General features: G+C 42.8%; 1 long non-coding RNA gene across 5 annotated transcripts in view; it reads right to left on the reverse strand.

The window, feature by feature from the left end:
* LOC125442346 overlaps positions 1–22,630 on the reverse strand; it is a 55,615-nt gene that overhangs the window by 3,337 nt on the left and 29,648 nt on the right. Inside the window, exon 1 of one of the 5 annotated variants that reach the window (XR_007245984.1) lies at positions 19,518–20,551. The exons of the other annotated variants lie outside the window; for them this stretch is intronic. This is a non-coding gene — a long non-coding RNA (uncharacterized LOC125442346). Of the gene's footprint in view, positions 1–19,517; positions 20,552–22,630 lie in introns of those variants that run through there. 5 annotated transcript variants of the gene reach the window in all.

The raw sequence follows: 22,630 nt of genomic DNA on the forward strand, positions 1-22,630 counted from the left end.
GGCAGGCCGTATCTTTTGCAAAGGTTCCAGTGCACCATTGCTGCTAGCCCTATTGTGACGTTCGAGATAGTCAGTTTGGGCTATTTTCTTACAACAACAGATGATGTTCTCCACAGTTTCATCACCCTCTTTGCAGAGACGGCACTTTGGGTCATTGTAGGACTTTTCAATTCGTGTCTTTATTGCATTTGTCCTTAATGCTTGCTCCTGTTATTATTATTATTATTATTATTATTATTATTATTATTATTATTATTATTATTATTATTATTATTATTATTATTATTATTTAGTTGATTTCACAGCTGCCAGTTCTTTAGCTGGTTGTTGGCCTTTCATTACAATTCAAGCCTCACCCAAAGGCCTAGGAAGTTGTACTGTATCAGCATAGTATTCATGCTATTATTATTGTTGTTGTTATTTAGATTTTTAACCTGTCCTTTCCAAGTTGAGCTACACTGTGTTATTAAAGTTAAGCGGTAACAAATGTGCCTGCAAAGATCAAAAAAAAAGTTTCTGGATCTCTGACCCTAGGAGACTCTCAGTAATGATCAACCAATCTCAAATGTTCCATTCTTGAGCAAGATGATTGAACAGGTGGTGGCTGGACAAGCTTTCCTGTCTGGGACAAATTGTTTTGATCCCTTCAATCTGGCTTCAGGCCCAGTTAATGCAGCTTGAAACAGCCTGGGCAGATAACTTGCACCAGGAGATGGATAGAGGCCAGAAGAGAAGGCTATTTGACCAGGAACATCAGATCCTACTTGAAAAGGCTTCCCAGGACTTGCTCTCCTTTAGCCTCTGGGTATCACTTACATTGGTACGCGAAAGGGCTCAATACCTGCACCAGATAACCATGCCCAGATCTCCAGAGAAGGCTGATGATGTTGGCCTCGTTGCAATGCCCTTCCATCAGCCATATCAAGGAGGAGATCTCACTAAAACCCCTCTACCACCAAAGGCTATGCATATGCAACAGGAACTGTGAAAACTCTATAGATCATATTTTATTTTATTGTCCACCTCTAATGCTGTACCCAGAGTCAAATACTTGTCATCCCTCCTACTCAAAAAAAAGAGTATGCATCTGACTTGCAAAAGATTATATTTCTGTTGGACAGTCCCAGTAGTGATGCACCAGAAACTATGCAGCCGCCAAATTTTGGATTTGTACATGGAAACAGCACTCCCCAGGAGCAAATCCTGAGAACATCAGCCTCTTTCCTGTACATGTATTTTAGAACCTTCTATTTGGTTAAGTGGACTTGTGTATATAATATTTCTATGCCAATAAAGGTTCTTTGTTTGTTTGTTTGTTGTTGATAGAGGAAGTGTGACAGCTTGATTCTTCCAGGAGTGGGTAACCATCAATCATGGTATCCTTCTTCACTGCATATCCTGGACTGGGATTGGAAGGTGCCATTCTCGCGGTGGTTTCGGTTTAACCTGGATATATGTAGTATATTGAACTACTCCTATCCAATGCTTTTGCCAATGAGTCACCACGATTTCACCGTACTTCTCAGCTTTGTTTTAGGTTCGAAGGGTAGAGCGCAGTACTTTAACGGAAACGTTAAAGGTGCCCTAATTACAATTTTGGTTACTCATTACTGCTAATTAGATACAAGGGGTGTTTCTGGTTACTTTTATTGATGGCATTTCTGTATTTTTAACTTGCATGGCTCTTTTTTAAATTGGATCATTGGCATCCACCTTGCGATCCTGATCAATTGAAGGATAGGTTAGAACGATTTTAAAATAATAAATAGCGCAGTTTCCAGCATAAAAAGAGAAAACACTGCTGTTCTTTTCAGGGGAGGCAGAGAAAGTGCTCTTTTAGGAAGATATTTGAAAGCAGATAACAATTCCAGGCATTTTCCAAAGCATTACATGCAAGTTATCTCAGTCATCCTGATAAGAGCCCTGTGGGCAGAGCCAAGAATCCACAAGGATTGGCTGAGGATACCAGCCCTTCAGCCCCCAGCCTTGTGATCCTAGATAAATTAACACCTCCTTTCCCACTCCTCACAGGATTCTGCCTTCTTCACATGCTTTTTTGGCGGTACTTGCGAGATGTCTTGTAAGGCCACAGGCTTTGAACCAAATTGCTCAGAGTGTTGGGATTTGCTCAGAGTGTTGTTCTTTCTGGGTCTAGTGCAAGAAACTGTAACCTATTGGGACAAAGAATTCAGTCACCATACTGCACCAACGGCCACTCCCCCTCAACTAAAACGAGGAAGTGAAGGTGGAATTGGAAAGATAAGCAGGAATATAAAGCTAGAGGATGCTTTAAAAAAAACCCTGGGAAAATCTAGTTGTAAAAAATATTGGTCCTGATCCAGAGAACCATCAGAGCAGCAGAAGGCTACCCACCCACTGGCAACACTGGCCAGTTCTGGTTGACAAAGACCAGCTGGGCATGGACAGCAGAAGTCAGTCCCAATCAGATCTTTGGAGGGTTGGGATTGGGGACAGAGGTAGGGCATGACTCAATTCCTTCCTTCCTTCCTTCCTTCCTTCCTTCCTTCCTTCCTTCCTTCCTTCCTTCCTTCCTTCCTTCCTTCCTTCCTTCCTTCCTTCCTTCCTTCCTTCCTTCCTTCCTTCCTTCCTTCCTTCCTTCCACAATGCCGGTACTGGGAAGCAATATCAGGGTAAGATCTTGTCCTGTATGCCTGTTTTGTTGGCCTTCCAGGGCAACTTTCTCTCCTATAAGGAGGCTCGAGGCAGCTAATAAGATCCTTTCCCTCTCCCCACAACAGACACCTTGTGCGAGTTCTGAGAGAACTGTGACTAGCCCAAGGTCACCCAGCAGGAATGTAGTTTGGAAACACATCAGTTCACCAGATAAGCCTCTGCCACTCAGGTGGAGGAGTGCGGAATCAAACCCAGTTCTCCAGATAAGAATCCACCTGCTGTTAATTACTACACCACACTGGCAAGGTGCTATGTTAGATGAACCACCACTCTGATCCAGTAGGGCCCCTCAAGGGTTGCCAGCTCTGGCTTGAGAAATCCCTGGAAATTTGGGGGCAATGTCCAGGGGATAGAGTTGTCAACTTCCAGATAATGGCTGAGGATTGTCTGAAATGGCAGCTGGTCTCCAGGTGCCAGAGATCTTTTCCTGTGGAGGATGGCAAGTGATCTGGGAAAACATCTGATCAACCTAGGTCCGTGAAGAAAGCACAGAAATAGGACAGGGATATAAAAAAACTGTTCCAGTTGGACAGGTTAATCAAGGTTCTCCCCCCCCCCCCCCCCCCACCATCTCAGCTCTGGTACATTACCTATATGTGTCTGAGATCCTTTAGAATAAAACAGGCACTTGATTTTCAAATTGTGATATTTACTGTTATTAGGGACATACATGCCTACCATTAGGAACGCCAGAAAGTATTTCATGCCCCATTTTCAAAATCAAGAGGTAGATTTTTTTTTAACTTTAGAGCTGAAATTAGCATTCACAGACCCCCTTCTTGGAGTTACTCAGTTCTCCACACAGCTAGTTTTCATTGTCTGCGATCAGCCTTATTTGTTTCTTTTGTGGTTTGCATGATCACCATTAGATACCTTTCCTAACTCTGTATGGGCAGAGCAGGGAGAGTCAGAACTAATTTGAGCTGCAAATGAGCTGTTGGCAACCTGAAATCACTCGATATCCTACTTCACCAGCTCAACAAGTGCAATACAAGCTGTTCCCTGAATTGTTCAGGAACCTATCTGTGCTTTATCTAAGATGTACTATGTTCTTTAGCACTGATAACTGGATCATTTTTTTTACTTTGCAAATTCAAACATTTACTCACCCAGTGAAATGAATATCTCTAATCGGGTGTTTTTTTTAAAGTCAAATCCTCTTTGGATAATTGGATAGTGTACCACAATGATTATAAAGAAAGAAACAAGGCTTCAAATTAAAGGGCCGAACATGTAGATCTGGCCAAAATTTTAAAAGCCTTTGTCAAACCAATCCCCTCCTCCCCGAAGACACATAAACCCAATGAAGTAGCCAAAGGTAAATGCATGCTAGTAAACTTTATTACTACTGGCTCTGAATGAAATAATCCTTCTATAGATCTGACTTTAGCTCAGCTGCTTAGGTGTTAAGGAATTTTTATAAAATATTCCAACTGCTCAAGAATTTTAAATCAGCATCCAAGGCTTAAGAACCAATATATTTTGGTGGTAGGAATGGGTGCGGGAGTTATCCATTGTTAAAGCCAAACTAGAAGTTATCTCAGCAAAAACCTGTTGCCACCTCATGTTTGCTGAGAATGGGGGAGATGAAGATGGAGGGATACGGAAGATTTCTTCCCGTATCCATCAGTTCTTCCTGGCACATGCCCCACTTAGGGTTTTAAGCATGAGCTGAATTCTCACATAGGCCGTTTCCGCATGGGCAATGAATGGCGGCCTGGAGACGGTAAAAACGCCGTCTCCAGGCCGCCATTCGCACAGGGGGCGCAGCTGCATCGCAGCTGCGCCGCCCTTCACGGCGCCCGCCGCTGGAAGCCAGCGTTTTCCAGAGCACCTGGAAAGAATGCAGCTCTTCTTTGGGGAAACGCCGCTGCCTCGAAGCCTCCCCACCTGCACCTTTACCTTGTCCCGGGCCTCCGGCCGCGTCGCTGGAGCAGGCGCCCAGAGGCCAGGGGTGTCCCCTGTCCTTGGCGACGCCCGGAGAGCCGAGGGACAGTTGCTGGATTGGCGAGGCGGTGCTCCGAGCACCGGCTGCCCGAAGTTGTTTCCAGGGACCGTCGTTGCGCAGACGGTCCCAGCGTCAGTCGGGTTGGCGCATTCAGGAACGCCCGACCTGGCCGCTTCCTCGGGCTTAACCGTCTTCGCGGGCGAAATGGCGCCTTTGAGTTCAACCTGGGAATGGGCCATTTGCAAGGGAGAATCAAGAGAAGTCCAGATGTTTGGCACTGATGCTCCATCCAACAACTGGTACAGAGTTGCCACTCAATTTTTATTTTCCATTTCCCTGACCACTGTTCAATAATAAGCCAAAGTCTGAAAATGTGTAGGTTACAGTACATTAAGTAAATATTTTATTTAATGGTTTAAAACTCCACAAGTATTGAAATGCAAAAAACATTTGTCAACAGCAGCTTCAATACAATCTTCTTTAACCACTGATTGTTAACTGAAGAGACACATGCTTTGAAATTGCACTAAAATTACACCAAAATGGAAACTTCAAGACATGTAATCGCTACAAAAAAATGATATTTTTGTTGTTTTAAAACTACACTAAAATTATAGAAAAACAAATTTCAAAGACTATTCTTTTAAAAATGGCTTAACTGAAGTAATAAAACATAGTTTTAAAATTGCAGCCAATTATCAAGTTAGAAACTAGACTACAAGTACTTTTTAAAAATGTTTTTAAAAAAGATTTGAGAGGGGTTTTTTTGCACATTCCTCAGTTTCTGATCAATTGTTTGTTCCGTTTTGGCTTCTTTTCACTTTCTTTCTTCTTCTTTTTTTAAAAAAAAAGCATTTTCAAGGTGTTTAATTCTCCCTGAATTCTTGCTTGCCATCAAAATTCCTTTCTAAAATGTGTCTACTCCAACTATTTATTACTCTTCTGTATTATATTACATTATTATTCCCCTTCCGCATACGCAAAATAATGCGTTTTCAAACCACTTTCACAACTGTTTGCAAGTGGATTTTGCTATTCCCGCAGGGCTTCAAAGAACACTGATTATTATTATTATTATTATTATTATTATTATTATTATTATTATTATTTAGTTGATTTCACAGCTGCCAGTTCTTTAGCTGGTTGTTGGCCTTTCATTACAATTCAAGCCTCACCCAAAGGCCTAGGAAGTTGTACTGTATCAGCATAGTATTCATGCTATTATTATTGTTGTTGTTATTTAGATTTTTAACCTGTCCTTTCCAAGTTGAGCTACACTGTGTTATTAAAGTTAAGCGGTAACAAATGTGCCTGCAAGATCAAAAAGTTTCTGGATCTCTGACCTAGGAGATCTCAGTAATGATCAACCAATCTCAAATGTTCCATTCTTGAGCAAGATGATTGAACAGGTGGTGGCTGGACAAGCTTTCCTGTCTGGGACAAATTGTTTTGATCCCTTCCAATCTGGCTTCAGGCCCAGTTATGCAGCTGAAACAGCCTGGGCAGATAACTTGCACCAGGAGATGGATAGAGGAAGTGAAGAGAAGGCTATTTGACCAGGAACATCAGATCCTACTTGAAAAGGCTTCCAGGACTTGCTCTCCTTTAGCTCTGGGTATCACTTACATTGGTAATAAGGGGGCTCAATACCTGCACCAGATAACCATGCCCAGTCTCCGTAGAGCGATGATGTTGGCCTGTTGCAATGCCCTTCCATCAGCCATATCAAGATTCACTAAAGATTCACTAAAACCCCTTACCACCAAAGGCTATGCATATGCAACAGGAACTGTGAAAACTCTATAGATCATATTTTATTTTATTGTCCACTCTACGCTGTACCCAGAGTCAAATACTTGTCATCCCTCCTACTCAAAAAAGAGTATGCATCTGACTTGCAAAAGATTATATTTCTGTTGGACAGTCCCAGTAGTGATGCAAACTATGCAGTAGCCAAATTTTTGGATTTGTACATGAAACAGCACTCTAGGAGCAAATCCTGAACATCAGCCTCTTTCCTGTACATGTATTTTAGTTTCCCTCTATTTGGTTAAGTGGACTTGTGTATATAATATTTCTATGCCAATAAAGGTTCTTTGTTTGTTTGTTTGTTGTTGATAGAGGAAGTGTGACAGTTGATTCTTCCAGGGTGGTACCATCAATCATGGTATCCTTCTTCACTGCATATCTGGACTGGGATTGGAAGGTGCCATTCTGCGGTGGTTCCGGTTTAACCTGGATATATGTAGTATATTGAACTACCCTATCCAATGCTTTGCCAATGAGTCACCACATTTCACCACTTCTCAGCTTTGTTTAGGTTCCAGGTAAAGGCAGTACTGTATAGGAGAGCATTGGGGTGCCTAATTACATTTTGGTTACTCATTACTGCTAATTAGATACAAGGGGTGTTTCTGGTTACTTTTATTGATGGCATTTCTGTATTTTTAACTTGCATGGCTCTTTTTTAAATTGGATCATTGGCATCCACCTTGCGATCCTGATCAATTGAAGGATAGGTTAGAACGATTTTAAAATAATAAATAGCGCAGTTTCCAGCATAAAAAGAGAAAACACTGCTGTTCTTTTCAGGGTAGGCAGAGAAAGTGCTCTTTTAGGCAGATATTTGAAAGCAGATAACAATTCCAGGCATTTTCCAAAGCATTACATGCAAGTTATCTCAGTCATCCTGATAAGAGCCCTGTGGACAGAGCCAAGAATCCACAAGGATTGGCTGAGGATACCAGCCCTTCAGCCCCCAGCCTTGTGATCCTAGATAAATTAACACCTCCTTTCCCACTCCTCCACAGATCTGCTCTTCACATATGCTTTGGCAGTACGGAGATGTCTTGTAAGGCCACAGGCTTTGAACCAAATTGCTCAGAGTGTTGGGATTTGCTCAGAGTGTTGTTCTTTCTGGGTCTAGTGCAAGAAACTGTAACCTATTGGGACAAAGAATTCAGTCACCATACTGCACCAACGGCCACTCCCCCTCAACTAAAACGAGGAAGTGAAGGTGGAATTGGAAAGATAAGCAGGAATATAAAGCTAGAGGATGCTTTAAAAAAAACCCTGGGAAAATCTAGTTGTAAAAAATATTGGTCCTGATCCAGAGAACCATCAGAGCAGCAGAAGGCTACCCACCCACTGCAGCACACAGTTCTGGTTGACAAAGACCAGCTGGGCATGGACAGCAGAAGTCAGTCCCAATCAGATCTTTGGAGGGTTGGGATTGGGGACAGAGGTAGGGCATGACTCAATTCCTTCCTTCCTTCCTTCCTTCCTTCCTTCCTTCCTTCCTTCCTTCCTTCCTTCCTTCCTTCCTTCCTTCCTTCCTTCCTTCCTTCCTTCCTTCCTTCCTTCCTTCCTTCCTTCCTTCCTTCCACAATGCCGGTACTGGGAAGTAAAGATCAAAAGATCTTGTCCTGTATGCCTGTTTTGTTGGCCTTCCAGGGCAACTTTCTCTCCTATAAGGAGGCTCGAGGCAGCTAATAAGATCCTTTCCCTCTCCCCACAACAGACACCTTGTGCGAGTTCTGAGAGAACTGTGACTAGCCCAAGGTCACCCAGCAGGAATGTAGTTTGGAAACACATCAGTTCACCAGATAAGCCTCTGCCACTCAGGTGGAGGAGTGCGGAATCAAACCCAGTTCTCCAGATAAGAATCCACCTGCTGTTAATTACTACACCACACTGGCAAGGTGCTATGTTAGATGAACCACCACTCTGATCCAGTAGGGCCCCTCAAGGGTTGCCAGCTCTGGCTTGAGAAATCCCTGGAAATTTGGGGGCAATGTCCAGGGGATAGAGTTGTCAACTTCCAGATAATGGCTGAGGATTGTCTGAAATGGCAGCTGGTCTCCAGGTGCCAGAGATCTTTTCCTGTGGAGGTTGGCAAGTGATCTGGGAAAACATCTGATCAACCTAGGTTGAAGAAAGCACAGAAATAGGACAGGGATATAAAAAAACTGTTCCAGTTGGACAGGTTAATCAAGGTTCTCTCCTCCCCCCCCCCCCCCCACCATCTCAGCTCTCAAAGCCACACCTATACGCCTGAGATCCTTTAGAATAAAACAGGCACTTGATTTTCAAATTGTGATATTTACTGTTATTAGGGACATACATGCCTACCATTAGGAACGCCAGAAAGTATTTCATGCCCCATTTTCAAAATCAAGAGGTAGATTTTTTTTTTAACTTTAGAGCCGAAATTAGCATTCACAGACCCCCTTCTTGGAGTTACTCAGTTCTCCACACAGCTAGTTTTCATTGTCTGCGATCATCGTTCTGGCTTCGTTTGTGGTTTGTATTGATCACCTATTAGGATACCTTTCTCTCAACTCCCCATGGGCAGAGCAGGGAGAGTCAACAGAACCACCTTGAGCTGCAAATGAGCTGTTGGCAACCTGAAATCACTCTGACATCCTAATTTCACCCCAGCCTTCAAACAAGTGCAATACAAGCTGTTCCCTGAATTGTTCAGGAACCTATCTGTGCTTTATCTAAGATGTACTATGTTCTTTAGCACTGATAACTGGATCATTTTTTTTACTTTGCAAATTCAAACATTTACTCACCCAGTGAAATGAATATCTCTAATCGGGTGTTTTTTTTAAAGTCAAATCCTCTTTGGATAATTGGATAGTGTACCACAATGGTTATAAAGAAAGAAACAAGGCTTCAAATTAAAGGGCCGAACATGTAGATCTGGCCAAAATTTTAAAAGCCTTTGTCAAACCAATCCCCTCCTCCCCGAAGACACATAAACCCAATGAAGTAGCCAAAGGTAAATGCATGCTAGTAAACTTTATTACTACTGGCTCTGAATGAAATAATCCTTCTATAGATCTGACTTTAGCTCAGCTGCTTAGGTGTTAAGGAATTTTTATAAAATATTCCAACTGCTCAAGAATTTTAAATCAGCAATCCAAGAGGCTTAAGAAACCAATATATTTTTTGGTGGTAGGAATGGAGTCGCGGGGAGTTATCCATTGGTAAAGCCAAACTGAGAACCTATACTCCTACAAAAAACCTGTTGCCACCTCATGTTTGCTGAGAATGGGGGAGATGAAGATGGAGGGATACGGAAGATTTCTTCCCGTATCCATCAGTTCTTCCTGGCACATGCCCCACTTAGGGTTTTAAGCATGAGCTGAATTCTCACATAGGCCGTTTCCGCATGGGCAATGAATGGCGGCCTGGAGACGGTAAAAACGCTTCGATCTCCAGGGCCGCCATTACGCGACTGAGAGGGGCGCAGCTGCATCGCAGCCGCGCCGCCCTCGCGCCGCCCGGCCCGTCGCCAGAGCCAGCGTTTTCCCAGAGCACTTGGAAGCGCTCTTTTTGGGGAAACGCTGCCTCGAAGCCTCCCCCCCCCGGCCCTTACCCTGGCCCCGGGCCTCCGGGCGCTGTGGCTGGAGGCTGGTAGCGCGCAGGGCCAGGGGGGGGTGTCCCCAGGCCTTGGCGACGCGCCGGAGGCCCGGGGACATGCTGGGTTGGCCGGGCGCCGGTGCTCCGTGGCACCGGCTGCCCGGCTGTTTCCAGGACCGTCCGTGCAGACGGTCCCAGCGTCGTCGGGTTGGCGTCGTAAACGCCGACCTGGCCGCTTCCGCCTTCGTGCGGAAATGGCCTTTGAGTTCAACCTGGGAATGGGCCATTTGCAAGGGAGAATCAAGAGAAGTCCAGATGTTTGGCACTGATGCTCCATCCAACAACTGGTACAGAGTTGCCACTCAATTTTTATTTTCCATTTCCCTGACCACTGTTCAATAATAAGCCAAAGTCTGAAAATGTGTAGGTTACAGTACATTAAGTAAATATTTTATTTAATGGTTTAAAACTCCACAAGTATTGAAATGCAAAAAACATTTGTCAACAGCAGCTTCAATACAATCTTCTTTAACCACTGATTGTTAACTGAAGAGACACATGCTTTGAAATTGCACTAAAATTACACCAAAATGGAAACTTCAAGACATGTAATCGCTACAAAAAAATGATATTTTTGTTGTTTTAAAACTACACTAAAATTATAGAAAAACAAATTTCAAAGACTATTCTTTTAAAAATGGCTTAACTGAAGTAATAAAACATAGTTTTAAAATTGCAGCCAATTATCAAGTTAGAAACTAGACTACAAGTACTTTTTAAAAATGTTTTTAAAAAAGATTTGAGAGGGGTTTTTTTGGCACATTCCTCAGTTTCTGATCAATTGTTTGTTCCGTTTTGGCTTCTTTTCACTTTCTTTCTTCTTCTTCTTTTTAAAAAAAAAAGCATTTTCAAGGTGTTTAATTCTCCCTGAATTCTTGCTTGCCATCAAAATTCCTTTCTAAAATGTGTCTACTCCAACTATTTATTACTCTTCTGTATTATATTACATTATTATTCCCCTTCCGCATACGCAAAATAATGCGTTTTCAAACCACTTTCACAACTGTTTGCAAGTGGATTTTGCTATTCCGCGCAGCTTCAAAGAGCACTGAAAGCAGTTTGAAAGTGCATTATTCTGCATGTGCGGAATGAGCCTATATTATTCTTTTAAAACTTTTTTTTAGATCCCATGACAAAGGATATAGCAAAATGCCTAGGGATCCAGAAGAACTAAAAAACTGCTCTTACAACTTGTTGCATTTTTTTATTTGCAGAAGAGACCAAATAAACATAGAACTATTTTTACATGTTCTCCACTTTTATCCCTACTTTTTATCCCTGGCTCTTGGCAATCATTCCATTGCCTTGGCTTAAGGTCAGAAATTAATTCAGGTGCCTGTCCCATTACAGGTGCATGCATTAACTTGGGTAGGCTGGTGTCAGAATGTCTGGGCATCTGCCATTTTTTACCCAGACAACAGAGGTCGTAAGCCTGTGGGGAGGAATGAAGCTAGGTCAGTGAACGTCCTGGTGAAAAAGTTCACTCGCTGATTTAGCCAGTGGGAAGGGGAGTTACCTGGGCAAATGGTATTTTAGTACAGCCCCATGTTAGCCTTGTGTCTCCACTGCACAAAATGCTGTCTGTCAGGTTTCAGGCATTTGGCTTTAGGATCACTCCCCTCCCATCATCTCACCCCGGCGACCTATCAAAGACACTTTAAAAAACTTTTGCAACCATGTTTTTTCCCCTAATGAAACAGCTGGGTGGTGAGCCTAAAATATGGTGCAGAATTCAAGGGCACTGTGTACGTCTGTGATGAGGGAGCCGCACATTTTTGCTTTGAGGCAGTGAACATCATGCATACCAGCACTTCATCCCCCCCCCCCCTCAAATGCACTGCAGAGAAGTATAGTGCCAAGTCAAAAACAACATATGTTGCTTTTATTTTTCCAAGATGAAACTCTTGGGCTATTTGGCTATCTGAGCACATTGGTTTTAATAACTCATTGATGTGGTTGCCACTAAGAGTTAAACAGCATCATCTTTGGCACTAGCTGCAAAGTCCACAAGCACTCTATTATCCTAATAGGCTTCAGTTGCATAGGCAACCAAGCTGATTTGTGCAGAAGGTAGTCCTTCGCACTTTTCATTTCCTGAATCTGTTTTTTAGTGTTTTCAGAGGTTCTCTCTACCTCCTCTGTAGTTTTACTACAAGAACCCCGTACTTGGTTTTGAGCCAAAATATATTGCAATGGACAGAGGACTCAATTTAATGTTCAGGTTCTTCTGGTGTAATGGTCTTTGTGCATGAGATTGCACGGTTCAAATTCCTGTATTTATTCAAACCTTTCTTTTTTAGCATACTTCACAACTCAAATTCCTGTGTTACTTAGTTCAAATGTTATGTAGCACAATAAATTTTGCATTTTAATGTATTGTCGAAGGCTTTCACGGCCGGAATCACTGGGGTGCTGTGTGGTTTCCGGGCTGTCTGGCCGTGTTCTAGCAGCATTCTTTCCTGACGTTTCGCCTGCATCTGTGGCTGGCATCTTCAGACTATCAGATCCTCTGAAGATGCCAGCCACAGATGCAGGCGAAACATCAGGAGAGAATGCTGCTAGAACACGGCCAGACAGCCCGGAAACCACACAGCACCCCAATTTTGCATTTGTCTCCAGCAACTGGTGAAAGCCGTAGCATAAAATCAGCATGAAGGCTGGCATTCCAGCCACTGCATATTAAAAACTGTCTTTTTAAAAGCCATCTTCCAAATGTAATTCCAAATGTACAATTACTCACCTGTTGCCAAGACAGGGTCGGTTTGTTTGTCTGGCAAGTAGGAATTTCCCATATGGAGTTTTCTGTGTAATTTACAGATCACCATCAAGGAAAGTTTTATCTAGTCCACTAGCTGGGTAAGGACCAGTCTGGGCACCCCTGAAAGATCCTTAGGACCTCAAAAGGCAGTGGTGTGCTCCCCACAACTCTCTTAACCTTATCAAGTTAGGAATTCAGGATTAAGTTTCAAAGACCCCCACAAACTCTTGGCCGCTGAAAAAACGGTCACAAACAACTTGAGGAAGAGTTTGGATTTATATTCCCCCTTTCTCTCCTGTAGGAGACTCAAAGGGGCTTACAATCTCCTTGTCCTTCCCTCCTCACAACAAACACCCTGTGAGGTAGGTGGGGCTGAGAGAGCTCTGAAAAGCTGTGACTAGCCCAAGGTCACCCAGCTGGCGTGTGTTGATGTGTACAGGCTAATCTGAATTCCGCAGATAAGCCTCCACAGCTCAGGCGGCAGAGCGGGGAATCAAACCCGGTTCCTCCAGTTTAGAATGAACCTGCTCTTAACCACTATGCCACTGCTGAATGCCACACAAAGACATTTGTTCCAAACAACTTTGATGCAGAGCTCATTCATATTATTCTGGCTATACATAGGTTTGATCAGAACAATAGCCAATAGGATTGGGAACTTCCCTTGCACAAACAAGCTCAGGCTTAGCCAGTCTTAAATGTGGGCAATTACTTCCATCAATATACTGACACAACCTAGGACAGTGATGGCAAACTTTTTCAGCTTGATGTGTCATAAATCTGGAAAATACCTAACTTGATTCTGCTGGCGTGTCACAACCCCCAACAAAAGAGAAACAATTATATATTCTTTTTAAAATGCAGTCTAATCACGTGTGGTGCTTTGTATTATATAAAGAAAAATCAAACAATTACAAAAGTAACTCAAACAGGGAGAATAGCTGTTGGGTGCTGGTGAACGCTGGAATGTCATCCAAAACATTGTGATGTGTCACCCTTCACACACATCGTAGATTTGCCATCATTGACCTAGGATATAGTTTCTGTGCATATCCTCTTCATTCATAGGTCAGTTTCATTGTCCTGCAATAGCCCAATCCCCAAAGTTTACCCCAACAGCAGAAAAGAACATTTGCAAAATTTTCATTTAACTGGGCTTGGGTTTAGTGGGAATCTCCACGTTCTCTAATCTGTTAGTTCTTTCACAAACATGACCCCAACCTGTGTGCTGTTTGCAAAGGGGGCGGGCACTAGGAAACTGTCAATTACCAAGTCCTTAATGCTTAGTTTTGATTCCTGTATATTTAACTTGGTATGTAAACGAAGTGTAATACAAGCAGGAGTGTTCTATTCCACTGGATAATTTGCATGTGGCCTGCAACACTGTATGAATTTCTTGTTCTGCAGAAGGTGCTCTTAATATGTCCCAGACTGAGCCAGGTTGATTTAGACGAGTACCACCCTAAAACTCTTTCTTTGTTATAAAGAGACACTTTATCACTGAATTTATGCCAAGTGTTAAGGGTAAAGGCTTAGACTACCGATACTCCAGGCAAAGCTTGAAATCTATTCCACATGGACACAGAAGACCTCCATCAGATGTTGGCAAAGACCCACAAGTGTCCTTCAAGAATCTCCCTTAGATAGGATACCCCATTAGCTGGAAATTACTGCTTTCTTAGACATCTTGGAAAAGTGGCTTGATAAATCTTTTTCTTCAGTTATTTTTGTTTCTTTCTTAAAACGTAAAGTACAGTTCTAATGTTTGGTCCAGGACAAAAATGCCATAATTTCCTCTGAGGAAAGCTACAGAACAGTCTCTACACTAAACAGTGTTTTATAGTGCCTAAATTACTGTTTTGCCCTGACCTGAATAGCCCAGGCTAGCCTGATCTCATCAAATCATAGAAGCTAACCAATGTCAGGCTTGATTAGTACTTGAATGAGACTTCACCACAAAATACCAAGGTTGCTAATGCAGAGCCAGGCAATGGTAAGTTACCCCTTAACATCCCTTGCCTTAAACCAGGGGTGGGCAACTATGGCCCTCCAGATGTTCGTGGACTACAATTACCATCAGCCCCTGCCAGCATGGCCAATTGGCTATTCTGGCAGGGGCTGATGGGAATTGTAGTCCACAAACATCTGGAGGGCCATAGTTGCCCACCCCTGCCTTAAACCCTACAGGGTCATGTTCTCAACTGCAACTCGATAGCAAAAATATTAAATAGATGACTGTTTTACAAACCAAAACAAACATTTTGGATGTTTTCTTTTTATTAACATAGTCCAGCATTACAACTGTAAGTTGCTGTAACGGTATGCCGACTTTCTTTGTATCTATCGAGATAAAAAGCTATACAATGCAGGCATTTTCTAGAGGGAGGATTCTAAGGGATCTCTTGGACTTTAAAATATGCCTCACTAAAGTGGAATGCATATTTTCTCTAGAATTTATGAGATACTGATTCAGTTAACTCTGTGTAGAATCTACAACCATCATTTTCTGTTTGAAGGAATCAATATCTTGCGTATAAAGTTTCTTGAGATTGCTGGCAATATGCTTTATCTCAGGTATTTTCTTTTATAATATCCTTGAATCTTGGGGAAAACCCTCTTAAGACGACTCATCAAATTTATCTTACCCCTCCAAAGGTTTTAAGGATGTATTGTCATGTTTGGTAAATTTCCATCTCATGTGGTGGCCCTGCACACATGCTGTGAATTTAGAATAATCTATGTGGAAAATTGAGGAAGGTTAGGTAGGGACTACCTTTAAATCTAGAGATCTTTCTACCGACTCTTGAATATAGTTTCTCAGTAAAGTATCAGGAAATTCTTTTAACGCTTATGACTATTGTGAGACTTGTTTTAGCTCATGCCACCAGATATGCAGGAACAGTTTGAGAAAGTTAAAGAAGTTTATATACTTATGAAATTCTCTGTTCTGCAGAGAAGTCTTCTTTGCCTTTTGATCGCTTAAGAACTTCTGTTATTCATCAATTAGAATTAAGTTTGTTTAAGTTACTCTTGTACAAGAAAATATTCTAAATAAAGTTTATTAAAAAATTTTTTAACATAGTCCTGCCTTATAAGATCCGATTTCTAAACAATCTCAATTTTATTGTTGTCAGTAGTACTGTAAAATGATTGTACTCCACAGCTGGCTAGAAAAAAATAAGACCATTTGCTGACCCGTGTCCAAATAGTTCCATCTTCTGAACCTGGGAGGTTTCATTTAGTTAGCATGGCTGATAGGTATCCTTGATGGGCTGCTCTTCTATGAATTCTCCAAGTCCCCCTTTAAAGCCATTTTAGCCCAGGGTCCAGTGCTGTATCTTAAGGTATAATCCCTCTTACCTTGAATCATCCCGCTGTGCTGCAGAACAGGCACCATTACCTGAAGGAACAGAAACATGTAGCCTACCCCCCACCCAAAGGACCACATTTCCCAGCTAAATTTGATCTGTAGTAACACACAATCATTACTGCAAATCAAATTTGACCAAAAAATGTGGTTCTCTTTTCAATCACTCCGGCATCTCAGTGTTCTAGTGCTGATGCAATCGCCCCCAGCTTTGAAATTGCTTGCTAACTAAGATTACATTGCTAGTCCAATATGAAATTGACAAAACTGGTTCAGTCCACCCTTTTTTTGTATTTTTACCTTAAAATTACATTGCTAATTCTATGAGACAAATAGAATTTTTAATCCTTTTGAAAACAGGATAAGGAGGAGGGGAAAATGGCTGAAGGGGAAGTTGCGTAACCACACCGGGGCGTGGATAAGGGCCAGGTGTTTGTGGAGTTGAGAAATAAAGGCCATTTCAGCATGCTCAAGGGAAGCTGGTTCTGAAACAGATTTTTTAAACTGCAGTTAAAGTGCTCCAAAAAACAACACAGGAAAAATGAAGGGAAAATGTCTCTGGAACCAGAGGGAAAAACGTTTGGAATTCACAGGGGGAAAACGCAGCATTTGGAGGCATGATACACTGTAAACGTGGAAAAAGCCCATCGCTCTGTGTCACACTGGTCCTGCAGAATCACTCAGTAGTGGAATAACTTCCGTTCATCTTTAATGTGCTATTCGACTCCAGTTCCATGTTGTGACAACTGAGCAACATACCTACCATCTGAACTTTATTATCCAGAAGATTCTAGTCCCTGTGAATCGGACTGAGCCAGCAGCATCCAGAGCTTCTGGGTCAACCAGAGTGCAAAAAGCAAAGTGCGTAAAGAGACCTTTCGCTTTTGCCACAGCTTTGGCTGCTCTTCCCAGAGAAAGAAGTCGTGCCCCTTGTGTTCCTCCCAAACCCCAGCCATACGAATTCTCTTGGGCATATGAAAAACCCAGAATCGGTTGCAAAAAGACTTTTCGACTTCTCACCTATTTACGAATATCACTTTCCATGACGTGGCCCAAACCAAGCCTCTCTTTTTTTTTATCACTCTAGGCGCTTGGACTGAGGTTGGGGGGAGGAACGAAGGGGCCTTTTAATTGTGGGTTTTAATCCTTCTCCCTCCAGAGTGTGAGAGGATCTCAGCTATCCACTAAAGTGGAAGTAATAGCTCTTTTTTCTCTCCCTCCTCCCTTCCACCCTTTCCTGTTTCATTCAGCAATTGACAAACGGCTGAAGAGAAGCAACCCACCCACCCCCTCTTCACCTCCCCTTTCCCCCTGATTGACTCAAGAACTCCTGGGACACCGAGAGGAAAAGGGCCTTGGGGTCACAACCTCCCAATTCTTCAAAGGGCCTGCCGCTCCCAGCAGCTGTCGCAGATCCCACTGTCCAGATCCACAGAAGGTTGAAAAAGAAAAATACAAACAGTGGGGCCCAGGCCAATGCCCTCCCCCCCCCCTTCATTCCAGCCAGAGCTGACACGGGAGATTCCAGGTCTCCAGCAAAGAAAATGGCAACTTAAAAAAAAATTGCAGAGAAAGGGGCTTCCTGAAAGCCTTGCCCACCCACACATTCACGCTGCGGCCATTTTGTAAATGGCTCGCCTGGAATGCCTCGGAGAATCCCGCTGGTTAGGCCGCATGTAGGTTGATGTTAAGACAGAACGTGGAAGAGGGAAGGGAACACACACAAGGTCCTTTGCCCAGTTGCTTCAGAGGGGAAGCCAGAAGAGACCCCTTTTCCAATGACGCTTCAGAAATGGATTGAAGCCTGATCTGAGAAAACATCCAGAGGCTATGGCACTGGGGCACTGGGAAGGGATCGGACTTCTCTACAGCAAAAGGTCACATTCGAGAGCCCTTAATACAGTTTAGCTGCCCTGTGTTACTCATGGGTAGATCTTTTTATCTCCCTCACAAATGTCTTCCCTGGAGGATTCTAATCCAGATTCAGCATTGTAAATTACCGAACAGAGATCAGAACCGAAATCTCCACCAGACATAAGAGATGAGGAAGATTTCTCACTGTGCAACCCGAAAAACACTTTCATGAGAGTAAGCCCCACGCTACGTTGGTATTGTTAGGAGCAACCCGGCGATGTTTTCTAAACCAAACGTAGTGGAAAAGCTTTTTTTTCTTTTATGAGTCTCTGGATTTCTCGGATATTCTGCAAAAATTGTTAGTTCCGTGTTTTGTTTTGTTTAACCGAGCCAGCAAAGGCAGGGAGAACAGAAAAGACAATGTGGAAAAGGTTCACCAATTTAGCAAGGCATAAGCCACTTCAAAAATAACTACTAAGAAACATCCTTTCGATAGAAGCCACATAAATCTAGAACAGGTATTTCCCTGACTTTGGTGGAGGGAATGAGGCTGTGACCAGAGTTCCTAATTCATCATTTCAAACAGTTTTCCTTTATTCTCCCATATACCCCCTCCCTTTCACCCATACACATTGCACTATATAACCACAGTCCACTTCCACCCTATTAATAATTACTAAATCCAACACCGGAAAAAAGGGGGAGCCACAGACCCTCCATTCCCCCTCCATACCGCATTAATAATTACTAAGGCAGACCCACCCAGCAGCTTTACACTAGAGGACATCCTTTCTCCTAACCCTTCAAGCACAATCTAAATGCTTTTAGACCTAACTATTTTCAACATCAGAGGCAAAACAGAAAGAGAATCCTCTTGTTAATTTCCAGTGCAGTTGCTTACTGTTTGTGTAAGCTAAGGCACAAGGGAAGATGAAATCCAAGGCATAAATGAGGGTCCCTACCCATCTGAGCAAAACAAATTTACTATCCCAAGTTATTCTCCTACTCTCAGTTCTTTTCTCAGTTGTATTCTTCAGACTGTGAATTCCTTGGAGGCAAGGACTTGGTGTACACGTCTATGTTACCTTGTACAAAGTCACCAACCGGTGTCACCTAAATAAATGGGATGGGGAAAATACAGCGCTCAGTATTGCAAAAGGTCTGTAAAGTGCATCTAGAAAATAGTCCACAATTTGAAGCCTGTGTTGTTGTTTACACAGAGGATAAGGAGGTGGTTGAAGAGCCCTTTGCATGGGCTCACGTGGTAATGAGTCCATAACTGCCTTAACTGTTGCTGGCCTTTGAACCCTTGCTTAGTCAAACGTAAGGTCATTTTTAAAAACCCGGTTGCCAACCAGGGCTGAAGAACTGCTATTCAACCAGGGCTGTAGAACTGCTATGCAAAACAAATCCTTCTGCCCTTTCCACAGCCCAAACTCACCTGATTAAAAAAAATCAGAAATTACCAAATTTGTCAACCAGGGCTGTAGAACTGCTATTCAACCAGGGCTGTAGAACTGCTATGCAAAACAAATCCTTCTGCCCTTTCCACCAACTACACAGCCCAAACTCACCTGAGTAAAAAAAATCAGAAATTACCAAATTTGTCAACCAGGGCTGTAGAACTGCTATGCAAAACAAATCCTTCTGCCCTTTCCACCAACTACACAGCCCAAACTCACCTGAGTAAAAAAAATCAGAAATTACCAAATTTGTCAAGATGTTGTTTTAGCAGCAGTGGAGAGGGCTGCCTAGAAAATGTCCTAAAGGGCAACAGTGTGTGGAAACTGCCCCTGACCCTACAGGTTGAATTCTGCCTTCTCCGGCTGCTCTCCGGGGTGGCTGACGCCCTTTCATTATTGCACTGCTAGCTGCAACGTTTGACAGTAGTGCAACAGAGAAAGAGTAGCAGACTGCCCCATAGCAAAACTTTTGTATGCTCCTACAGCTTACAAGCCCTAGGTTATACTTGCAATAGATAGGAAAGATCTGTGGGATGTGAATGTGTGTGCTTGAGAGAGGGAGGGAGAGTCAGAGAGACTGAGCGTGAAGACTCCCGAGATTTTTGGCCTCTAAACAATTCCACTCTTAAAAAACAACACTGGCTTGCCTGAGAATTAAAAATCTGCGATATAAAAGTGTTGTGCATGAGTGTAGTCAGCAGTACTAAGCAATTATTTCTCCTGCCACCAACAAGGAACAAATCCAGGGCTACTCCTGGTCTGGGTCAGGCCTCTCTCGGACTCTGTTTACATATCAGCCAGCACCAAAATGGCGAAAGGGCTGGTGGTCTCGCGTACAGAACGCTCCGGACCTTTTGCACAAAACACCGGAATGCTTCGTAACAGAACGTCCAAAGAGCCCTGCAAGTGGCAGGCCAAGCCAGGCCGGAGAAACAAAACGTCCAGACCTCGTGTGGAGAATCCTCCATTGTGCCGTGGCCTGCCAGCGTCTGCTAGTGCTGCAGGGAATTGATTAGCTCTTTCTATTTAGAAAAAAAAACCTTCCCACCCCTCGTTTGCTCAACCCCCCACACCACACCACCTTTTCCCCTTTCAGGGCCAGAGATCTGCTCCTTTGCTGTTTTCTAATCCGGTCTGAAGTTCCCTCCTCCCCATGCCCTTTTCCTGGGCCTCAAAAGGTCCCAGAAGAGAGCACTGAAACCACCTGAAAACAGTAGTTTAAAGGCCACCCACCCAGCCCTTTTCAAGCCCTCTGTCAACCCCCCCTCCTCCTCCCACTGATAATTTACAAAGAAAAATAAGGGATTTAACACCCCTCACTCCCACAGTTTTCTCACATACCTTAGTATTGAGCTCTGGAAAAGAGAGTAAGAGGTGAGCGGTGTGGGGAAAGAGTAAAAGACCTTTATTGAGCAGATAGAAGTTCAGAGTCCCGGCTCAGGAAATCCATTCAACCGGGCACTGAGTCCAGATCGGGCTGTTTGAAAGTATGCATTTATATTAATTTACAGGTCCCTCTAAAGTAAGACATTTTGCACAGACATGCAGCTTCTGGATACATTGCAGGGCAAAATCACGTTTGGTAATCAGATAAATTCCAGTTTGTGAGTTATGATCAGGTTTTTGATTGGTATTTACGTTATGTGAAAGATATAAGCATCTCTTCTACCTTCCATTCCCATTCACAAGAAAGTTATAACACACACCCATTAAATCTCAGGAGCCATGGCAGGGGAAAATATGTCTTTTTTATTTCTGAAATGACACAAAGAGAACCATGTTCTGGAAATGCCTTGTACTGTGGGCTAAGGTCAGTCCCTGTTAAGGACATCGCTCTCCCCACCCCTTTCTTGGCTTTCACTTCAGATGTCAACCTTACGCACATATAACTAGGAATCAGTACCAGTGACTTCAGTGGATCTTGCTTCCAAGTAAACATACACTGGAAGGTGTTTCATGATGTTCTAGTGGTGTGGAGGTGGTCTGTCCCATTAAGGTATCCACAAGGTTGCCATAACTTGAAAGAATAATATGAATGTTAGTTAATGTGACAGGCAAATTTCTGGTTTTGTTTTGTCAAAGATCACAACAACACTGCTTTAACCAGCTTGCCCCTTTTTTTCCTGCTGGCATTTTCTCTTTTATTTTTCTCCATGAAGAAACCTCCCCAAAGAAAAGACCCTATAAGCAATATTGCACTACTCGATCCCAGCACAAAAGCAGAGGCAATATTGATAGGGTCTCACCCTCAAGGTACATACATATGGGTTGATACTTCCTGCATCAGGAGACTTGAGGAATTTTGTTACATGTCTGTAAAACGTTTAAAGGGTAAAAGAAGAAAAGGGTTAGAGGACCAACTATCATCATGAGAACAGTCCAGTCATCAAATACCTTCCCTTTGTCCTCTTCAGAGAATGCAGGATGCAAAATGAATCTCTTTTGCATTGGACTTGCTTTAGAAATCTTTGTTCATCGTTTTAATCGTATCTAAATGTGAAAATGATAGGTCTCCTTATTCACTCTGACTATAACCCTGTGAGGTAGATTGCAAGCTTTCCCATCTTTAGGCAAGGAAACGGGCAGAGAAGTGAGAGATTAATGAGCAAAATTCATGGCCATGTGGAAAGTAAACTGGATCCCAGAGTTTGCAATCCTGCACTCATTTACCTGGGAACATTTCCTGTTGAATTCAGTGAGATTTTGAGTCAATATGAAATAGATTAAATGACATTTTCACAGAAGACACTAAAACCACTTTTAAAAATAAGCTGCATCTTCAAAGACTTGTCTTAATGAGAATATGGATGTAAACTTAAAATTCTTCCACTTGCCATCCCATAGTTCTACATTCACACATACATACAAACATGTAAATATGTCCCCTCTCCCTGTAGTGTATTTGTTACCAGCACTACAATGGAACAGTCTGTCAATCCCTTCCCCCCCAATACTTGTGTGAATTGGTTTAGCCTCACAGGGGGTCTATGCTCCTCGTGTCTGATAGTTTGTTAGACTTGTAGACTGCATGAGCTTCCTTGCCCTGAAACCAACTGCACCCAATCCCTGTATATTTTTGCTAATAAACTGTTTCAAATATGTCTGTCTCTGCTGTG

Source organism: Sphaerodactylus townsendi, linkage group LG13 (genome assembly GCF_021028975.2).
Source record: "Sphaerodactylus townsendi isolate TG3544 linkage group LG13, MPM_Stown_v2.3, whole genome shotgun sequence".
In the NCBI taxonomy this organism is placed as follows: domain Eukaryota; kingdom Metazoa; phylum Chordata; class Lepidosauria; order Squamata; family Sphaerodactylidae; genus Sphaerodactylus; species Sphaerodactylus townsendi.